General features: G+C 41.9%; 1 protein-coding gene across 21 annotated transcripts in view; it reads right to left on the reverse strand.

Annotated features, from left to right (window-relative positions):
• ENOX1 (ecto-NOX disulfide-thiol exchanger 1) overlaps positions 1-20,208 on the reverse strand; it is a 531,147-nt gene that overhangs the window by 106,835 nt on the left and 404,104 nt on the right. The window lies entirely within an intron of this gene.

Raw genomic sequence — 20,208 nt, forward strand, 5'->3', positions numbered from 1 at the left:
ATCCCAAGGCTTCAGAAAGGGCCGAAGCTCAATAGAAGACAGAGTGGTACAAAACAAAGATAGAAGAGGGGAATCCATCTGCATAGTTTCTATCCTCTTCCCTCATGGTCTCTCCAATGATAATAATGGCCTGCTGAACGGTGACAGCGCACCAGGCACTGGACCAAGAGCTTCATCTGAACTGACACACTTAACCCCTACTCCCCACTCAAGTCTAGGATGAAGGTGTTCTGATCCCCATTTTTACAGATGGCAGAAATGAGGCCCAGAGAAGGCAGATACTTCTTTGATCACACAAAGTGAGTAGCCAACAGAGTCTGCAAACCCAGACGGTCAGCACAGGAGTCCTTGCTCTCCATCACTGTGCCTTGTCAGTCCCCAAGGGTTTAGTTTACCCACTGCTCAAAAACAGTCTCCTGTTTTCCCTTCTCTTCTCCCATGGGTGTCCCATCACTCCTCTCCCCTCACAGAATTCTACTTTTGACCGCAAGAGAAAAGTGGATGAAAATCTGAAAAGCTTGTTATGAGAAACGTCTTCGTAGATGTGACCTCTGGTATGTAAGGACGTGCCACTGAGCATCAGGCTCTCAGCACCTGCTCATTTCAAACTCCGCCCCAATTTCCTGCGTCCAAGGGCCACATGGAGATCAGCTTCCCAGATGTTCCACCTGCACACTGTGGTAAAACGATCATAGGGCTTTACCGAGGTGCTCTGAGACCTCAGTGAATTCTCTCCACAAATATCAAACATCAAATTATGTTAATGATAGTTTTACAGTTAAGTGTTTTATGGTATTCCACTCTGCAAAATGATAATCTATGTAGAGTACACACTGAAATACTAATCAAACAGAACGTGCAATTAACCAGGAAAGTCCCCACCTCAAGCCATTAGGCATCAATTAGTCAGCAAGCATTCACTGTATACCACCCTGTACCCAGGTCTGCCTGGGAATCTGGGATCACAAGATATGGGGACAGGATATGTCTCTTCTATCAAATAACTTAAATCGGAAATGACACATTTAAAAGGAAACGAATGCACTCACAGGAAGAGCAGTGTGACCACTGGCATAGAGTGGACTATGACAAAGGAAAACTCTCTATAGGAGTTTAGAGAAGACAAAGAAGAATGCAGACTGGAAGAACAGAAAGAGGACTTTGGAGGGCAGAAACTCCAGGACTGGGGAAGGACGGCTCAGCCAGGAACAAGATCGTAAGCAGAAACCCTGAGATGAGACTCGAGGGCAGAATATTCAGGGCAGGAAGGAGAGAAGCTTGACCAAAAAGGCAAGTGTCTGCCTAGAAGCAGGGGAGAGAACAGTGAGCCACATCCGGGGCTGTCAGGAAGGTCAGGCTCAGTGGGGCGGCCAATTGCCAGTTAAAGGTGCCTGGGATAGCGGAAGGACACAATGAAATTGGTGATTTAGGAAGATTCGTTTGGCAATGGTGCGTGGAATGAACTGGAGGCTGAAGAGAATGAATAAAGGAAATTTTATTTGGTGTAAATGGGTGTGCAAAACCAAGGAGCAGCCAATTTTACAGTTCTCAGGGACATATAAAATCAGAAATGACCTAGGGCATACCCAGGAGCACAAGCTATTGCTTTTTTTTTTTTTTTTTTTTTTAACATTGTGCAGCCTAACTTTAAAACTCTTCCACACCCCAAGATACCAACTCCTGACAACTCAGTTTACCAATCCACAAGGAAATGGTTATGAGGCATCGTTTGAAAGAAGGATGTTGTAATAGGGCAAAATCACAGAAAATGCAAATGATAAAAAAAGTGTTGGCACTACACAAGCACATTACTACATTTAGTGGCATTCAAAGACACTTAAGTCATTTCCTTAGGAAGCTCTATTTGGCCCCTTTTCAATTCAGAGTGGCATTTTTATTATCATAACTGATAGCAGGTGTTTGTGAAGAAATCGATTAGTATGCAGGGATGGAAATTACATTTTCCAAATGAATTGCATAGTCTGCAAGATATGCTGAAATCTGTGTAGCAAAATGCAGGCAGCTATAAAGCATGTGCCAGCAACATTATTTAAATAAATTATCTGAACATAAATACATATAGGAAAGCTCACCATCCATTATTTTAGGGACTCTCTTATAGGCCTATGGAATGGTACTGCTGAGAGTTCTTATTTTTGGCTAAGCCAAATGACCACTGTGCCTGCCAAGCAGGATACAATGCTGTTTGCATTCCAGGAATAGGAATGTGATGTAATTATATTTAAAAGAGAAGGAAGGAAAGAAAGCTGTAATGCTCGCCCCATCAAAAAGTTAAAAAAAAAAAAAATCAATACTGTAGCCAATCCCATCATCGTTTTTATAATTGGAGCATTAACTGATTTATATTCCTGATTAAATGATTTCAAGCTTGATATTTACAAAAAAGTCTTGGTCATTCATATGGCAGCAAAGTGGCTATCATTCAAAGGGTGAGAAATCACATATTGACTCTACTTGACTTCAGGTCACCTGTTGTAAACATTATTCAGGATGGTGCTGCCAACCTGGATCTGTCTCAGACAAGGCCACTTACAAGAGGTTACGTTATTTTTAGGGTTCAGTTCTTAAATAAAATCCCAATTTCTGACCCCATGTGGTTTCTCAGTGTGTTTAAAATTCAGAAATTTGAAGGGTCAACTCTTAATCCTTTCTCTTTAGTTCTGTGACACTCTACTAAAGTTTTGATAAATGTGTCATCAAGCTTCCATGATAAAATTTACCTTTAAGAGAATGCACAAGAAATCTACTCTTCAAATAAGTATTAGGATTAAAAATAACCATACTGTGCATCTTCGGATAAGAATCTCCAAGGAGTACACTATGTTCTCATGAATGGAATATTTAGCTAAGACACATTCCATATGGATTACCAATTTTTAATTTTAAAAGGGACACAAAAAGACACCCTAACTATAAACTATACTGAACATAATTAAATCTTCCTTCAGTGATTTTTAAAAGCACTGCTGAATCTAGTGCCTCTGGTTAACAATTAATTCACCAACCTTTATTAAAAAACCATGGCAAGAACTGTAGCATATATAAGAATGGTGAGGCCAATATGGTCCTACTTTTATACTTGATCAATGCTTTAGAAAAAATTTGGAATATTAGAATTTTCTAATGAAGAGTAAAAACAATTAGAAAGCTTTTGCTACACAAACTTGTTACATTTCAAAAATTAGCTAGCAAAACTCCCAAAGTAACACTAGTATATGAAAATTTATCCATCAATTAAATTGCACTGCTGAAGAAAAGTTGCAAAAGTATTACACAGTATCCTGTTGTATCCTTTACTAGACTCTCTGCAAACCATTATTCTTTATATTAATTATGGTCAATGTGACCTCCTCCTCCATCTACTGTATTACTTATGGTGTTTCCATGGGAACAGATAATGGCATGCTTAACTTCTTTAAGTAAATAATCTGGTGAAAGCCTTGAAATCTCTCTCTTACCATCCTGAGTCAGTCTCAGAAAAATAATTAGCAATATAAGAAAAATGTAAGTTATTTTGGGTTAGGTCCCCGTAAGCTGACAGTATGTTAATATCTTTTTCATGCTCAGGCAAGATGTAATTAAATAATAAAACACTTTAACATATTGTTGCTAGCACTATCTGGATTTCTCCAGAACCATTAGTCTTTGTGTCTTTGGGGAACGCTGTGTTTTACATTCTGCCTCTACTTTGCCAGATGTCTTCCTGGAATGCTGAGAGGACACTGCTGAACTGTGAATTTCTTTCCCGCATTCAAACAAAGTCTTTTCCAAAGGATTCCACTGGTTGCTTCCTGGGTAGGAAACTGTACTGGCAGGTCTAGAACACAGGAGGATGGGGATGGGTTCAGAGTCTGGAAGATGACTCCACATCTGTGTGCTTCCAGGGCTCCCTTGTCACCGCGGTGCCTTCTGGTCCCCTATGAAACAGAGCTGCAGCTATGGCCCAGTGACCTGGGGACTCTCTTGAGGGCGCATCTGCTCTTCTTCATTCTCAGTTTTCCAGTGGGGTGCCTGAGGTCTCCAGGCACTATTCTATGGCAAACACATCATGCTGTGTACCCAAACTCATGCTTCCCTTTGCACTGAGTGGTACTGCCTCCTAAGAGTCACCTGCCCTGGCAGGTTGCTGGTGAGTTGTCATCAGCAGACTGTGAGGGAGTGATGTGAGCCTTCTGTGTAGTGCCTCCTCCTCTTCTTGCTGCTGGAACAGCTTGGGTCTCAGAGTTAGTCCAAGAAAGGTGCCTTGGACTGTTCTGGGATCCAGAAATAAAATGCTTTTTTTGGTTAAGCCACTTAAAATTTGGGACTTATAATAGCCACTGGTGTTACTCTAACCTGCTGTTCTTCAAGGGCCTCCTAGCAGACAGATTAAGACACACACATTCCTGGGCCCTACTACCAGGGTTTACAGTTCCATGTGCCTGGGATGAAGTTCCAGCATCTTCAAAGGTTCCTCCAACTCCCCAGGTGATGCCGATGCTGCTAAGACCACATTCGACACCCATTGCTCTTTCCAAACCCCGGTTCCTAACTGGGTCTTGTTTGGACAGATCCTTCTCAAGGAACCACACATGCCACTTTGTCATGCCATTTTATTACTTGGTGTCTTTCCTGTGTAACCCAGTTCTCTGCTGTGTGCCTGTGAAAGCAATCTTGCCTCCCTGCTGTGCTCAGGCCCCAGGGCCCTGCCCAGATGCCCTCAGCACCCCCTTCTGGAGTCAGGGGAAGACCTGGACAAAAGGAACAGTTGCCACTTTGTTTTCCTTCCCCTATTTCCCCCAAATAACAGTGTCATAGCAGTACTGGTGGTAATAGCTGGTGAGTTCCACGTGCCAGGTGCTGTGATAAGCATGCCACTTGCACAATCTCCATCTCCTTCCATCCTCACCAAAATATGGCACCATAAATATGATTATTATTTCTATTTTACAGGTAGTGGAGCTACATTTCAGGGAGACTGAGATAACTCAGCTGGTTGGAGGTACAGAGTGTGGTTCTAGAACTATATTCCATGACGTCAAATGATCAAGGTTCACCTATGGGCTGCAACCTGAGAAAGGGGTAAGCCAGGGACCTTGATGTGGTAACTAGTTTGTTCCTAACACAGATGAAACATTCCACTTCTGGCTTTGCTTGGGGAGTGTTCTGCTGGAAAGAGGCTCTGCTAGGGAAGTGGGGGGGGGGCAATCTATTTCAAAATAAACACATAGTCTTTCTGCAGGACAAATTTGTGGATGATTCAGGCAGAAGTTAAATTTCTAGAAGTCTGCAGGCCTGACTTGAGCCACATCAGTATCCCTTCTTCTGACCTCTCTCCTGGTGGAGGGCCACAGTGATACCCACTAATCCCTATGCTCATGAGCCTTGCTTGCTAATTAAATCTTCATTAAGAGAGCTGTGTCCAGAGACTCATGCTGACCTCAGGATTCCTGAAGAGCCAAGGCAGAGTACTGTCCATCCCTCTGAACTCAGTTATGCATTGCTTTTGTAGGTATTCGTGCCAGCTAAGAGTAAAGGTGGCAGAGACTCCTCTCCCATTAACTCTGACCTCCTGTAGAGGTGTCCCCTGGTTCTACTCTCAGTGGGCTGATGTGGAACAGGGACAAGGGCCAGCCCCACCTTAGATGACTGAATGAAGGATCTGGGTCCTCGGCCTGCTTTTGCCATCGGTGCCTCCCAATGGCTGGGCAGAGCTGAAGGGCACTGTGGGATGTCTGCTGAACAGTCGGTCTTCTGCTTACAGAGCCTCTTCTGGTGCCAACAAAGTGCAATCGATCTGTTTTCCAGTAACACCTGTATCACCACTGAAGCAGCAATCTTCCTCAAATTGCTCATGGAAATTCCTTCTGCTACATTTTTGCAGGATTATTATTATTACAACTTAGCATTGACATAACATTTTATGTTTGCAGTGTGTATTATAGTCTGCGCATTAGCTATTATTAGGGAGAGTTAAACAGACGCATAAGGCAGTGTCTATTTCCATCTTTGTATGAGGCCAGTGGAATAAGGGTAATTTTGAGAGTGCAGGTAAGCTAGAGCCTGTTATTATAATGGCTTCAGTGTGAGTCTGGAGGCACAACCGGCAGCAGGTGACTCAGAGAAAAAAAAAAAAAACCCTCTGTCCCTCCCCGACATGGCTCTTCCTAATGAAGCAGTCTGCACAGTGGCAGCCCTGTCAGGTGCTGCGGGGCTCCTGACATGATTGAGATTCACATCATGCCTTATCACTTTTCCACTTGGATTGTTATCCTCGGATACCTCCCCCAACCAGCCCCATTTTCCTCAGAGGAAAATAAGCAAAATAAAGAGGCATGCTCACTTCTTCTAGTAGCTGGTGAAGTCTGTCATTTCAAATGTTGAATGATGCTCCACTGGGTGCAGGATGGCTTTCGAGTCCTCGGGGAAACCCAGAGCGGGTGGCTGGGGTGGGATAGGACAGGGCAGGGAAGCGGAGCTCTTGACTTCTGCCTACCCTGCCCTCGGGAGCTCCAGCCCAGCCACAGGGAGAACCACAGGTGCTGTGGAGCCTGGGGAAAGCCATGAGGATGGGCTCTCCCGACACTGGGAGAAGAGGAGAAGGCTGCTGGCTGTGGGAAGAGCTGGGGAGGGCTCCTTCCTGAAGCAGGTGGGACTGGGCCTCCACACCAGGCATCCCCTGCCCAGAAGCTGAAGGGAAGTGGAAGTGGGGTCTCAGCACAGCAGGAAGTGCTTAAACAAGCACACAACAAGCTCCAGGAGAAGGTGCGAGGCCAATGAGGTGAGGTCAGCCAGGCGCCTGGGAGGCCGGCTCCTCACAGAACCCCTCAGGAGCTCTGTATGAGGTGCCTCGGGAGGGCCGGTCTCCCTGCCCCCGCTCTTCTTTTGATCAGATTTCAGTTTTCTTTTTCACTTTCAATCTCTATTTTGACTTCCAAGGCCTAGCACTACTTTTTTCCCCTAACCTTTAAGGCATTCAAGGATTATTTTGTAGGGCAGTCAGCCTTTGCTAGACAATATATGTCACAGAATGACACTGGTTTCTGGAAGTAGGGAACCTCCCTCATGATGTGCCCCTCCCTCAGTGCCAGGTTCCACTCATGGATTTTGCTTTAGTGACTTCCATAACGAGTTGGTCTCGTCTGTCTACTGCTTACAGAAGACTGGAAGACGGAGTAAGAGAGAAGCTTTACACCGCATTCTTCCTCCCAGCCCCCAGTGACTCCTCACCTCCTCATGAGCCTGCAGCCTAGGAGTAGTCAGTTACCTCTTTGTCCTCCTGGCCTACTAATTTCCTTCCCTGTTAACAAAGGAGCACTTCTCATTTCCTTCACAAATCCTTCCCCTCAATAAGCAGGATTTCCCTCCTCCTTCCCCCCCCCCCCCACCCCTACACAATTATAATTTGAAAAGTAATAAGACCCTTTTCCAAACAAGCAGCCCTAACTGCCCAGGTGATCTGTTAGCCCCTCTCTGTGTGTTGGGAGTTTGACCTCAGAGCCCAGTTCAATCCCACAATCTTCAACAGAGAGCCAGCCCTGCCCAGGGCTCCCCTCACAGCCAGAGGCCCCCCTCCTTTCCTCTCACTGCCACAACTGTGGCAAGAGCCCCCCTCGCATGATGGCCTTTCAGACCCGCTGCCTCAGCCTTTAGGGACTGGCACCCCATTTCCAAAGGCTTCTTCATAACTTCCTGCAGATTGTACTTTTGTTATATCTTTGGCACCAGCTTTCTTTCATTCTTTCCCAAATAACTTCTGTTAGAGAAAGGACCTTCTCCTCTCCAGCCGTTACCATCCAACATGGCCTGCTCGGCTTCTCTGCCTTCTGCCACGTCTCCTCACATTTCATCCATCTACCTGCTCCACTCTGAATGCTACTTACTGCCCCTCCTGTGATGATATTGTGACTGAATGCTTTCATAAATCCTCCAGGCTCCATCTCCAGAATACATTGTTCTGATCTACTAGATGTTGTCATGTATTACTTTTCTTGCAGTCATATTTCTTGCAGCCATGACAGGCTTGTGGCTTGCAACCAGGAGAGGCCTGGTGGAGCTTCTGGAACTGACCGCCCTTGGCCAGGGGCCCTCAGACCAGCCTCTTGCTGTAGAAGAGGAGGCCCCTCCTGTGCATGGTGCTCCCTAGACTCCGTCACTGCTTCCTTCTCTCACTACTGACAGGTGAGAAAAACAGTCCTTAGTGGTTCTCCAGGAGTCAGAGGGACATTTGTCCCTGCTTCACATCACATTCCCCTGTATCAGGCCACCCTGCTTCCCCACAAACACACCCTTATCAGTGAACCAGAGGATACTGCACATGCTCCTGGCACAGACTTGGTGAGGGGAATTCCCTGCCTGGCTCAAGCTAGACTTGAACTCCCTCCCTCTCATTTCTCCTTCCTCTGATCCTTTGTTATTGCCTTTGTCAGTCATTTCTTGTCTATGGCACAATTTTATCTTCATTTTTATTCTCAGTCTCACATTTCACAACTATTGGGTTCCTTCCTTATTGACAGCCATCATTCCTCACATTACAGATTAGTTTTCAATCCTTTGTGCATTGGAATCACCTGGGGGAGGGATGTGTTTTATTAAGATACCGGGGCATTAACCCCCAGGCATTGGTATTTGTAGACAGTGCCCTAGGTGATTTCCATGTGCAGTCAGGAATGTGACCCACTCATTTACACCTTTTATTACTGCTCACCAGTATCAATTCTCCACGTTACCATCGTACCTGGTATTTGAAAAATGCCACCAAGTCCCTTAATTGGTTACTTCTCACAAACTAATCATGGAAATTTTAGCATGAGCTTTGTTTACATTACTGCTAAGAAAGATGAGCCTTGGAGGAGGGACAAGCTAAGCCAGAAACAACCCTGAGACACGTGGAGGAGCCTCTGACTTCGTTTGTCTATTTTTTTTTTTTTTTTTTAAATCAGACATTAAACTCTCCTGCCAGGGACACCAGTTCTCAGGCTCACAGACTCCTTTCTCAGAATCCTACTGATGCTTTGACCACCCAAATGACCCTCTCCTTAAAAGACAGTGTAAGATGAGCTCACTGTCCTCAGCAGGCCCAGAAAGTGGGAGAGTACAGAAGGCTACAAAGACATATTGAAGAACGCTTGGTATTTCATCCATGCAGACTGCTCCAGATCACATTCTTCCATCAGGCAATCTCATTACTTCTTTTCATCCCTATAGTTTGAGTGTTACAAAAATCCCACTTTGGCAAACTCCACATCTGTCTTCTCTGAGTCCTTGGGCAGGGGAGTGTGTGAATTTCATAAACCATCCGGATGGCTAAATTATAGCAATTTTTCCCTGGGAGAAAGCTGTTCAGACATTAAAACCCTCTTTTATATTAAGCAAGATAACCTTTTTCACTTTCCCACAAAAAAAAAAAAGTTTTTGCTTTGCTCATTAAAATGATTTGTTTTGAGTTTCTGATGAGTCTAATTTTTCAGGTAGCAATGTTTTATTCTTAGCAGCAACTCCTTACAAAGCCCCTGCAAGTGCTGAAGCACCAGTTAAGCATTATTAATCAGACACTAAATGCTTTTAAATGGCTTTGCCTCTTTTTCTAATTGAGAAATAGAGCTGTTTGGGCAAGTTTATGAGGTGACCTTGATTAAATTAAAGAGGTCAGGGATGGAACCAACTTCAAACCCATATTCAATGATTTTTTAAAAATGACTTCCTTCCAATTAAGCAGAAATTAGCATGAAATATTTTGTTTCTGAAAGGTTAAAGGAATTCCTCTGAGAAAGCAGCTCTCTTGTTACTAGCTTTTTATTGAACATGAGAGAGAAAGTACTACTGATAGTTTTATAGAAAGTACTTTGTTAACATGATGCTGATGATCCAGCATCAATTATAATATTCCTTAGGAGCCTAAATGTCACATAGAAGGGGCAAAAAGTCCAATTTAAATGTTAATTTCTATTTCAAAAGCCCAAGGACGTAACAACTTTCAATTACCAAAAAAAAAAAAAAATCAAGATATATTTTTCCTCTGTAATAATTTCAACCTAGTTCTACTTTTCAAATGTTACCTTACTTATTTCTGTAATCTTCTTCCTCTTAGTTTCATCTTTTACCTGCCATACTCTCCTGGGTTTTAAGGACCTGAAAGGTCATTTTATTCTTCCTGCCCTAGAGTCTGATATGTAATTAGGGAAGAACAATTCCACAGAAAAGCGGGACCAGACACATGCAGCAGTCTGGGGGCTCTTGGGTATCTCTGAGGAGCAGTGGTCCTCTGCACCCCACATTTCTGCTCCCATCAACATCGGTATCAAATAGACATGGATTCTAAATAGAAGGGAGGCAGAAGGGTGGTAGAGAGAAAAGGGGCTTTGAAGCCATAAACCAGCTATGAGACTTGAGGCAAACTTCCATGAGACCTCAGGGTCCTTATCTCCAAAATGTGTTCAGTACTATAACGATGATCTATTTAGTATTATCTAAATATTATCTATTAATATTTATTATCTATTAATATTTATTATCAGTTGTATCTATTTAGATAAGAAATGTTCCCTCCACCTTTATGGTCCAAAATGAAACAAAATGTTTCCCAAGAGATGGAAAATTATTTTTGTTTTGACTCCCTGTTATTCATCTAACAAATCCTTATCCATCTACTGTGTACAAGGAAATGGGCTGTGTATGGAGAAAGAAGGGTCCCAAACTGACCTATGAGAGCGTATGTGGAGGAAGATTGCTCACCTCAGCACCTGTTCACTATTTTTGCTTAAAATAAACACAAAAGCTTCTTTAGGGCTGAGAGTTCAGGTGAACAGATTTACACTTCTCAGATACCCTCAGCTATCACGGTCCTTCATATCAGCGTTTTTCTGTCAGCCTTTGGCTGTGACTTTGAGAGCATAGAAAAGCAGAGACTGTATGGATCCATGATCTTGTGCTATTTCAGGAAAAGGAGAACTGATGACATACCGCTAGGATTTTTTAAAGAGGAAAGCAAGACTCTTGGCATCACAGACTGAGTCCCAATTAGTCTATGGCCACATTTGCTAAATTTTCCCTTAATGTGGCACTGCAAGACAAAGAATACTACACCAAACACGTGGTAAAGAATTCACTGAATATTTGCTTTAATTTCATCCCTGTTTTGTATTATGACATCACTTAAGACAATTCATGGAGGTGAAGAGCTAAAGATAGAGAAATGAATGGCTTTAGGATGCTCAAAGTATATAAACTCCACTGAAGATTCTGGTATGCAGTAGAGATATTTTATGAAGTGACTGTTAAATCACTGATAGATGAAAACTCTCATCCTCCCTGCAAAAGATCTGCCGAATATACCTTGTAGATCAAGTTGCACCTGAAAACTTGTGATCACAAACACTCCACAAACATCCAATATAAACTTTTTGTATTTATTCAGCAACTCACCTGATTATTAGGGATGCCAAAACTCATTTTTTTCTTATTACATTTAGAACATTAGGGGAAAGGAGAAGATATATTACTTCCAAGACCTCTTCCAGATCAAACCTTCCCTGAGTCTGTGAAACTCAATAAGATTGATAATATTGTAGACACTCTTCCTCAGACTTCTATTTTTAAGATATACTGAGAGGTACATCTCATAAAGCAAAGTCTCAGGAACAGGAAAACAAGGAGAGGCACTTCAATAAGTCTTGAAATTAGATGGCGAGTGAATAAACTGATGATCTTGGTAGGCTCTCCCAGGCCCTGGGGTGCAGAGAGAACAGGGGAAGAGAGGGGAAATTCAAGGGCTGACACTGAAGCTCAGATCATTTCAGATCAACCACCAAGAGCATGCCTGCATTCTGAGAGGTATCCTTGCTTTTCTCTTTATGATTTTAGGAGGCTGGGAGGCAGAGAATGTGGCTGAGACGGTGTGTGGTTTATCCGAGGAGACATGTGACATAGGGCTGCGCCTTCTGTGTACATCACCTCTTCAAAGCATTTCTTCTCTTGCCTGAAGCCATGCAGCAGGCTCTGCTTTGTGGAAATAAATATCACTCAACTAGAAAAGGGATTGTGTCAATTTCCTGAAATTTTTTTTAAAGCCGCCATTTCTGTTGGAATGGGCTTAAAAACAATTTGCTGGGTACACTATGTTGAAGAAAATCTCTTTCTAGATAGCAGAAAATACAGAAAGTTAAGACTAAGCATAAACCTCATTCAGCTCTGTCTGGATTAACATTTCAAGGTGATAAATGTCTCCAGTTGCCTTTGCCTCCAAATGGCATTATGGCTTCCTGTACAGAGCAGGCATCCAAAACCCTTGGTTGATTTTACTTGATTACTGGCGCTCCTGTGACCCTGCTTAAGGCAGTTGAGAGAGATTCTGGAGTCTTTTTCCCACAAAATTCAGGGGCACCATTGTAAGGCCATTAGCCTGAAAAGAAGGAAGCTAATATTGATTCTAGACTTTCTACTTATTCTCTTGAGCAAATAACATAACTTCTAGACATGGTACTGCACTTTCCTATTTGTAAAGAAGAGAAGAAATTGCAGAACATTTCTAAGGTCTCTCAGGAGTCACATTGTCACCCATCTCCAAGCAGGTAAGAATATTTTCTACCCAGTTCAGAACTTGAATTGTTTCTTGGATCTTTAATTTAAAAGTTATGCAAATGTGATCATCCCTTGAAATAGAAAATTGTAAGATGATGTGATCTGGGATGGTAAGCAAATATTATGATATGTTAAATGTGGAAGTTCTCTAATTTAAAACAAGAGATGGCAATTCAATAACCTAATATTAGTCGTCACTACTTTTGAATTGTTAAAATGATTGGAAATGGAGAGGAGGTAATCCCCAACCAACATTAGTTTTCCACAGTCTTTTAGGTACTTTCAAAGTTAATATTTATTACAGTTTTGTTAAAAGAACACATGTACCTATTGTGGACATTCTGGAAATGCACAAAGAAGAAACAATAAAAATCACCTGTAATCATACCTTCCATAGACAATCACTGAATATTTTAGTCCTTTCAGATTTTTCCCTAACATACGAATTGTGAAAACAACACATACATAAACATGTTTAGAATTATTTTACACATGATGATTTCTAACTGCTTTCATCACTTAGCAGTGTATTGAGAACATTCTCTCATGCCATTATATAGTCTTCTAAAACAAGATTCTTTGTTAAGGCTGTTCATGGATGTGCCATTAACCAACCAATATCCTAGTGTTAAGTATTTACATGATTAACCTGGGTATGGTCATGTGTGCCTGTAGTCCCAGCTCCTTAGGAAGCTGAGGCAGGAACTCAGAAGTTCGAGGCTAGCCTGGACAATATAGAAAGACCCCATCTTGAAAATAATAAATATAAATACTTACTAGTTTCTAAAATAATTCTGAGAACTGAAAATTTAGGCATCTACTTCAAGCTATAATGACCCAACATGTCCCAAGTAGAAAGCCAGGGCCTCTGGGACATAAGACCTCCAAGAGTCAGGGTGGGCTCATCGCAGAATCTGCAACACCTGCCTGAAGCACTACACTTGGCAGACTGCCTTATGACTTTTCCCCAGAAATGTTTCTCTCTCTTTTCTCTAGTGATGAAAAATCTAAATAAAATTCTTCTCTAGCAACTTCCCAGAAGCCTTCACCCATTGTGTCCTGACATTGGGGAGAATAGTTGGTACTGAGTACCTCCCTGGAATCAAGGGCATTCAATTGTGTACAAGAGAAGAGTCTCTAAGACATTTCTATATGAACAAGCTTAATATAATAATAATAATGTTAATATAATATAATAATGTTTTATATTGCTAAGAACTTCAATTTCCAGGGCTTCTAAATACGAGATAAGTATCATATAATGACAAGTGGAATTTCTGAGAAAAGGAAGAAAGTAAGTGCTTCTTTCAATATTCTTTTTCATTAGTTGTATGGCTACTGGGAATTCTACAAGACGTCCATCCTCTGGTGAAGGTCAGACACCTTTATGTCATAAACTGTGTTTATATGAACAATGAGGCATATAAGCAGAGGAGATTATGACGACAATGTTCATCAGCAGCACATCACTCCTGAGAGGCTGGTAAGAGAATATGTTTTAATAAGGCCTGGTATTGATTCTTTGGGCTAATGTTCCATTTCACCAGCATTATAGTCACACTTCAAATTTTTAGATGGGGAGGGAAAGAAAATCAATAGACACTACCTTCCCCCTACCAACTGGCCTACATATCTAAAATTTCTCAACCATGTTCACAGCTAAGGGACATAAAAATATGCTCTTGGAAGGACTGGTCTAATTATCAAAACTTTAATAACCTCAGCTCTCTGCTATAACTACTTCAAAGATTTAAGCTTCATCTTTTAGACTTGTTGCACAGGAGGTCTGTCTGAAACCAAAAATCATGTAGAATTATTGTTACTGAGCTTTAAAAAAATACATAGAAAAATCTTTGTAGAGTTAATTTGTTCAGAAGAAAAAAATTAGAAATCAAAACATGTAACTGTCTTATTTTCTTTTTCTTCATAATTCTTAATCATCAGATTTTTGAAAATGATGAAATTTTATTTAATGTGATAAATAATTTTTTAAATATAAAAATGTTCCCTGCTGCCAGAGAGCAATGGGTTGACCTGCTTACAGTATTTTCTATAGGCATAGCAGAATCGCAGGTGAGCACTTAACAAAATACATCAACACTAAAAAGGATGACTCCTTTTTGCAACCAGGAATGGCTAGTTACTATTTAAAATTGAAAATAAAAAATTAGGAATAAATGCTACCAAGGAATTTGTTACCGTGTTTTGGGAGTGGGGACGCTTACAAACTTACCCAGACTCTGTCATCTAAACTTCAAAAATGTCTTGATTTTTTCCAGAAGTTGTGCAAACCACACTTAAATTCCAACAACACTTTGTTAATTTTGCTCAAATGCAAGCTGAAAACATATTTTAACATCCTGTCAGAATGAGACACTAAGAGTGTCGATAAAATGACACTAAAATAAATGTAAATTTAGATTGCTGTTACAAGTGGCTGCTTGGCTCTGGGAGATGTTAGGTTGCTATAGTATTTTCCATAGCAACTTTGCATCTTATTACATAAATATTCCCTCAGTGTCCTTAAAGCCTACTAAGGAAATGGGATTAAATCTACTCGCCTATGTAATGGTCCTGCATCGAGCTTTACCAGAATGAAATGCCTCGAAAACATAATCAACTGTAATCTAGAGAATGGTACTCCTGGAGGTTGAGAGGCATCAGGCCACTGCGGGCTATACACAGTGGCCATGCTGTGACCCCATGTTGATCACTGGCCATTGGTCTGAACCCTTCCCAGGTCGAGGTCTCTTCAGCTCTCCCTTTCAAAAGATTGGTTGTTAACTTCCTCACACTCCTCCTCTGCCTGCCAACTGCCCATTAGCCCAAGCCTTCTACCAGGCTCACGGGGCTCATGGCATGAAGCAAGAAGCCAGGGTCTCACAGATTCAGAATCTGCTGTGCAAATGCAGCTGGGAAAATGGGCCATTTGAAGAATCCACCCAACTCCACACTGGTAGCAACCAGGTATGGATTGTTTAAGAACCTCAGCTAGGGCTCAGCTGAGTTTTATGGAGGGTAGCACAGTAGTTAGAATACTGGGGAGACACAATGGCATTTCAGCAACACGGGTCAATGGGTCAATTTTATATGAAGTATGTGACTGTGGGAAGTTTTTGCAAGTATGACAGGTGTCAGGAATGATAGCATGGTTATGTGCAATATAAAATAAGATCATGAAATTTACACTGGAAATGTGAATTTATAAAGCAGATGAACACCGTCTGGTTGGGCAGCAGGAGGGCTTCCATTTAAAAGGAAACCTGTGCTGCAGTATCAATTTAATAGCATCTGTCTCTTTGCATTTAAAAGGTAAAGCAATTTAAAAAAAGAAATGACTTTCTACAGTTTTCAGAACCACATTCATTATGAAAAGCAAATTGTAACTATATCAGAAAACTGCAAAATTGACCCCAAATAAACATTTGTTTGAATTCCTTTGGCAAAATTAGCAAGATTGGGAAAAAAAAAAAAAAAAAAAAAAAAAAGGAAAGAAGGAAGCAGCTACTTAATCGCCTTACGCCTTAGAAGATTTCTGCTACCATCTTTCAGTCATGTTAGTGCAATTAATCACTTTTCCTTGTTTGGCACTTAGGTTCCCAAAAGATGTTTGGTTGTGGTTGAAAAGAAAGTGCTTGCCTTTAATTTGGTGGTTGCTGCTGGACATGAACCACTGTTCTATTTCTCTTTCAGGAGACAGTGTCCCAGGCTGTCACTGTTGGGGAAAATGTCTTATCCTTCCAGGCTTCCATTCAACAATGATGCACGCCCCTGCTCTCTGCATCTGCTGCTGGTGCAGGAGCTCAGACCCCAGCCTGTGGTCTCTCACTGAGCTATCCTGCTTTCCATGTGTCAATGCTCTTGACCCTCTGCCAAGTTCAGAGCAGCTTCAGAGTCAGCTCCTTTAGACCACAGTCAATGCTTCCTAAAAGGAAGCCTGTAGCAGCTGCCAGTGACATGGCCTTCTGCAGTCAGCCCCATCAGTTGGCAGCAAGAGCCTGGTCTGGCACTTAGGAACTCTCTTTTGTAGCTGCCTGGTGGAAGGGGCCAATGAGTCTCTTCCTAGGCTTGTGCCTAATGATAATATCCCTGTTGGGTATCTTTTAGGATCTTTCAGAAGCACGACCATGCGGGAAATGAACTAAATCAGAAAACTAAAGATAGTCCCAGTATTCAAAGAAATCAAGGGGATGGCCAGAGAAAGCCTTATATACAGTAATTGTTTAACCTAACATTTCCAGCTACATATAAAGGTTTAAAGACTGATACTGCTTAATTGAGTCCCTAACTCAACTTTGTTGGCTGAAAGATTTGGAAAATCTTTGACTTCTTAGTAAAATCTAACAAAACAAAACAAACAAACAAACAAACAAAAAAACCCCTCTGTTCCTATGTTGTGAATTTCCATGGAGAACAAATAACCCAGAAAACACTCTTCATGATTAAAAGAGTGTTTGCTCTCTCAAAGAGTTTAAGAGTTTAAATGAGGTATAGTGAAAATTCAAGAGCATTCACTTGTATATTATGGAATGGTTTAAGGATTTTCTATTAAGCAAGGGTTGTTTTAGTTTCACTCTTCTAAAATTTGTGTTCAGTGTACACTCATCAAATATTGGGTGGGGTATGTACATTGGGTCGTGATGTTCATTTGGGTTTATACTAAATTTAATTTTCTGACATTAGGATATACGTGTTTTGGGGCATTGAACCTTTATTAACTAAAATGTTCTTTTCAAAAGGCATCTTACACCCTGGATAGCAGGACTGCCACATCTAACTCTGCCTGGGTCCACCGTGATTTTATTATGAGAAGGTGTTCCATGAATGTCATCAGTAATTAAAAGGATGCGTATTCAACATGTAGCACAGTGTTCCGTACAAAGTTCTGCACATTTGGGGGAAAGAAATCATCCATATTTGAACATGCTTTGTAACACTTGCCATTTGAATTTAATCAGAGTAAATGTTCTTAGGGTTACCATCCTCCTCATGACGTTTGGGGCAAAGGCATCAAAAACATTAAGAGCAGATGAAGGGGAATAGGCAAGTGAAGTCAACAACCTTTCACTGAGCTACCTGGGGAGAGGCCCAGGGCTAGGTGCTGGAGAAGAGGGAGATAACAAGTGGAGTGAACACTCACTGGGCACCTAATTTGTGCTGGGCATTATCTCTAAAATCAGAAATGCCTGACATGCATTGGCTCATCTCACTCTCACAACACTAAAACTAATCAGGTTCTGCCCTGCTGTGTCTTACAGCCTAGGACGAACTTCCTCTGCCTCTTCTCCTTTTCCTTCCTTGTATACATCCGCCCCACCCCCACCATCAACCTGAGGGGAGGGAGGGGTGAGTGATGGAGGTGAGGGGGAAGAAAGAGAGAGGCAGGAGAAGACACAGGAGATCGGATCAAGAGAGGGAGGAACGGGGAAGTGAATGGACCTCCTGACTATCATCCATTTAAATTTGTCTAAAAAATTATCTTCACAGGCTTCAGAGCGGGACACCAGTCTCCTTGAATGGCTGCTTTCATAAATCCATCATGATTTTCAAATTTGTTAATGAATCCATTTCCATTTTTATCAGCATCTTAGTTTTGTTCCAACAAACTCCTTTCTCCCCTTGAGATCAGAGGATAAAGAAGTAGGACCCGCCCACCCAGAATCACACTGTAGTTACTGCAGTGCCCGGAACTCCAGTCCAAGACATCCTGAATTATTTTATGTAGTTAAGAGTAAGACTACATTGAAATAGTCTTCATAATAAGAAAAGGATATTTTGAAATATTTTTATTACCATTTTAAATACATTTAATATTTTAGTATTTAATATATAAACTGTTTTTTTGAATATCATTTTTTTGTTTATTTTTTTAAGGTGTTGGGCATTGAACCCAGGGCCATGCAGATCCCCAGCCCTTTTAATAATTTTATTTTGAGACAGGGTCTCGATAAGTTGCAGAGGCTGGCTTTAAACTTGCTATCCGCCAACCTCAGCCTCCCCATCACTGGGACGACAGGTGAGTGTCACTGCACCCAGCTTGATTATTTAAAAAATATATCAAACCCAAGGTATCATCAGGTCCTTACAAAATAAACTGGGCCTTTTCTAGAAGCAAAGTCAGTTCTCTCCATCTCCCTCAGAAACGAATCCCTGCAGGGGGTTTCTGTTCTAGAACAAGCTAAGTAGGGCCCTGGGATGCCTAGGCCTGAGCACCCTGCAGGACTATGGGCCCCTGACAGCCACCAAGGATTTTCTTCCCTAGAGATTCCAAGAATTCCTGGTCTAGTTACTTCCCAAAGAGAACTGAGGTAAAATTCCCACTGTTTTAGCAGAGAGGACATGAACAAGGGATTCCTTAAAGAACAGAGAATTTCACACCTATTTCCACATCTGGCAATTCCTACTGGTGAATCACACCACTCTATGTTGAGGCCAGCTTCTATGCAGGTTATTGGCAGTTGCAAGTCTGTACCTAAAAATGAGTGGTGTGTCACCTAACAAGACACACTGGCAGGTGCTTTGCTCCAGCTCCCAGGTCTCTGTCTCCTCATTCCTTGCTTCAAGCAGTAGTTAGCAGGGATTTGTCTGTGGTTTAGTCAAAAGACCAGAAAGGATTCTTGCTGTCAGGCCATGTCCCTGAATACCCAGGTCTAAAAGAAAAACAACTGCCTGCCTTTGGGCAGATCTTCAGGGCCCAGTGGAATAAAAAAGGCTAGTTGCTTTCCCTTCTCTTTAATCAGTCCTGTGCTTTCTCCAGAAACCACATGCCACGTCCTCTGGTCCATTTTGAAAAGCACGAAAAAGACTTTGAACTGCTCGGGGCCTGGCATTTGAACTCCAGTTCTTTCATCTCTTTCCTCAGTACGTGGCAGAGAACACGCGCCGCATTTGTTCATTAATTCTGCTGACCAAGTAACAAGCCTGGTGAAAGTTTTGCAAAGTTCAATTTGGACTTCATGCTCTCATCAGATGCCTGGGGAATAAACCAAGAGAGGTCTGGGAAGAGTGCTCTGCAGGCAAACCTCCAGAGGACCGCTGGTCCCTGGCGGTGGGGAGAAGTCCTTGACATCTCCAGGGATACTTCAACAGCAGAGGTCAGGAGCCAGTCCTGGAGGTGGATGCCTGCTGTCATGGCTAGCTGGGACCTCTCATTGAGTGTACTGTTCAGATTCATTCTTATTCTAGTCCTTTCCTAAGCAGACTCTGAAATTATACACATTTCCTCTTTGGACAATTGACAGGTTGTTTAAAAAGAAATGTCACCAAAAAGAGGGGGGAAAAAAGCCACAAGTTCAAATCAAAATTTCTGATTGACTCAATTCTTTTCTTCTACACCTACTTTGTAAGGATATTAAGAATCAAGGCTGCATGTCAGCTTGCCCCTCATCTACAAACTTCAAAAACAATAAAAGCTGTTTTTTTTTTTTTTTTTTTGAGAAAAAATGTTTTATTTATCTCAAGATCTCATTGAATTTAAGAGAATCACACCAATGCTCCCTTCTTTTGACACATGAAGGCTGGTAGAAGAGAAATGCTGGAAGAAAGGTGGTTCCCTCAAATAAACAAATCCAAACCCGATAGTAAAACAGTCCTGAGAAATGTGAGATCGGCTTAATGAGAGACATGCAT

Source organism: Sciurus vulgaris (genome assembly GCF_902686455.1).
Source record: "Sciurus vulgaris genome assembly, chromosome: 4".
NCBI lineage: Eukaryota > Metazoa > Chordata > Mammalia > Rodentia > Sciuridae > Sciurus > Sciurus vulgaris.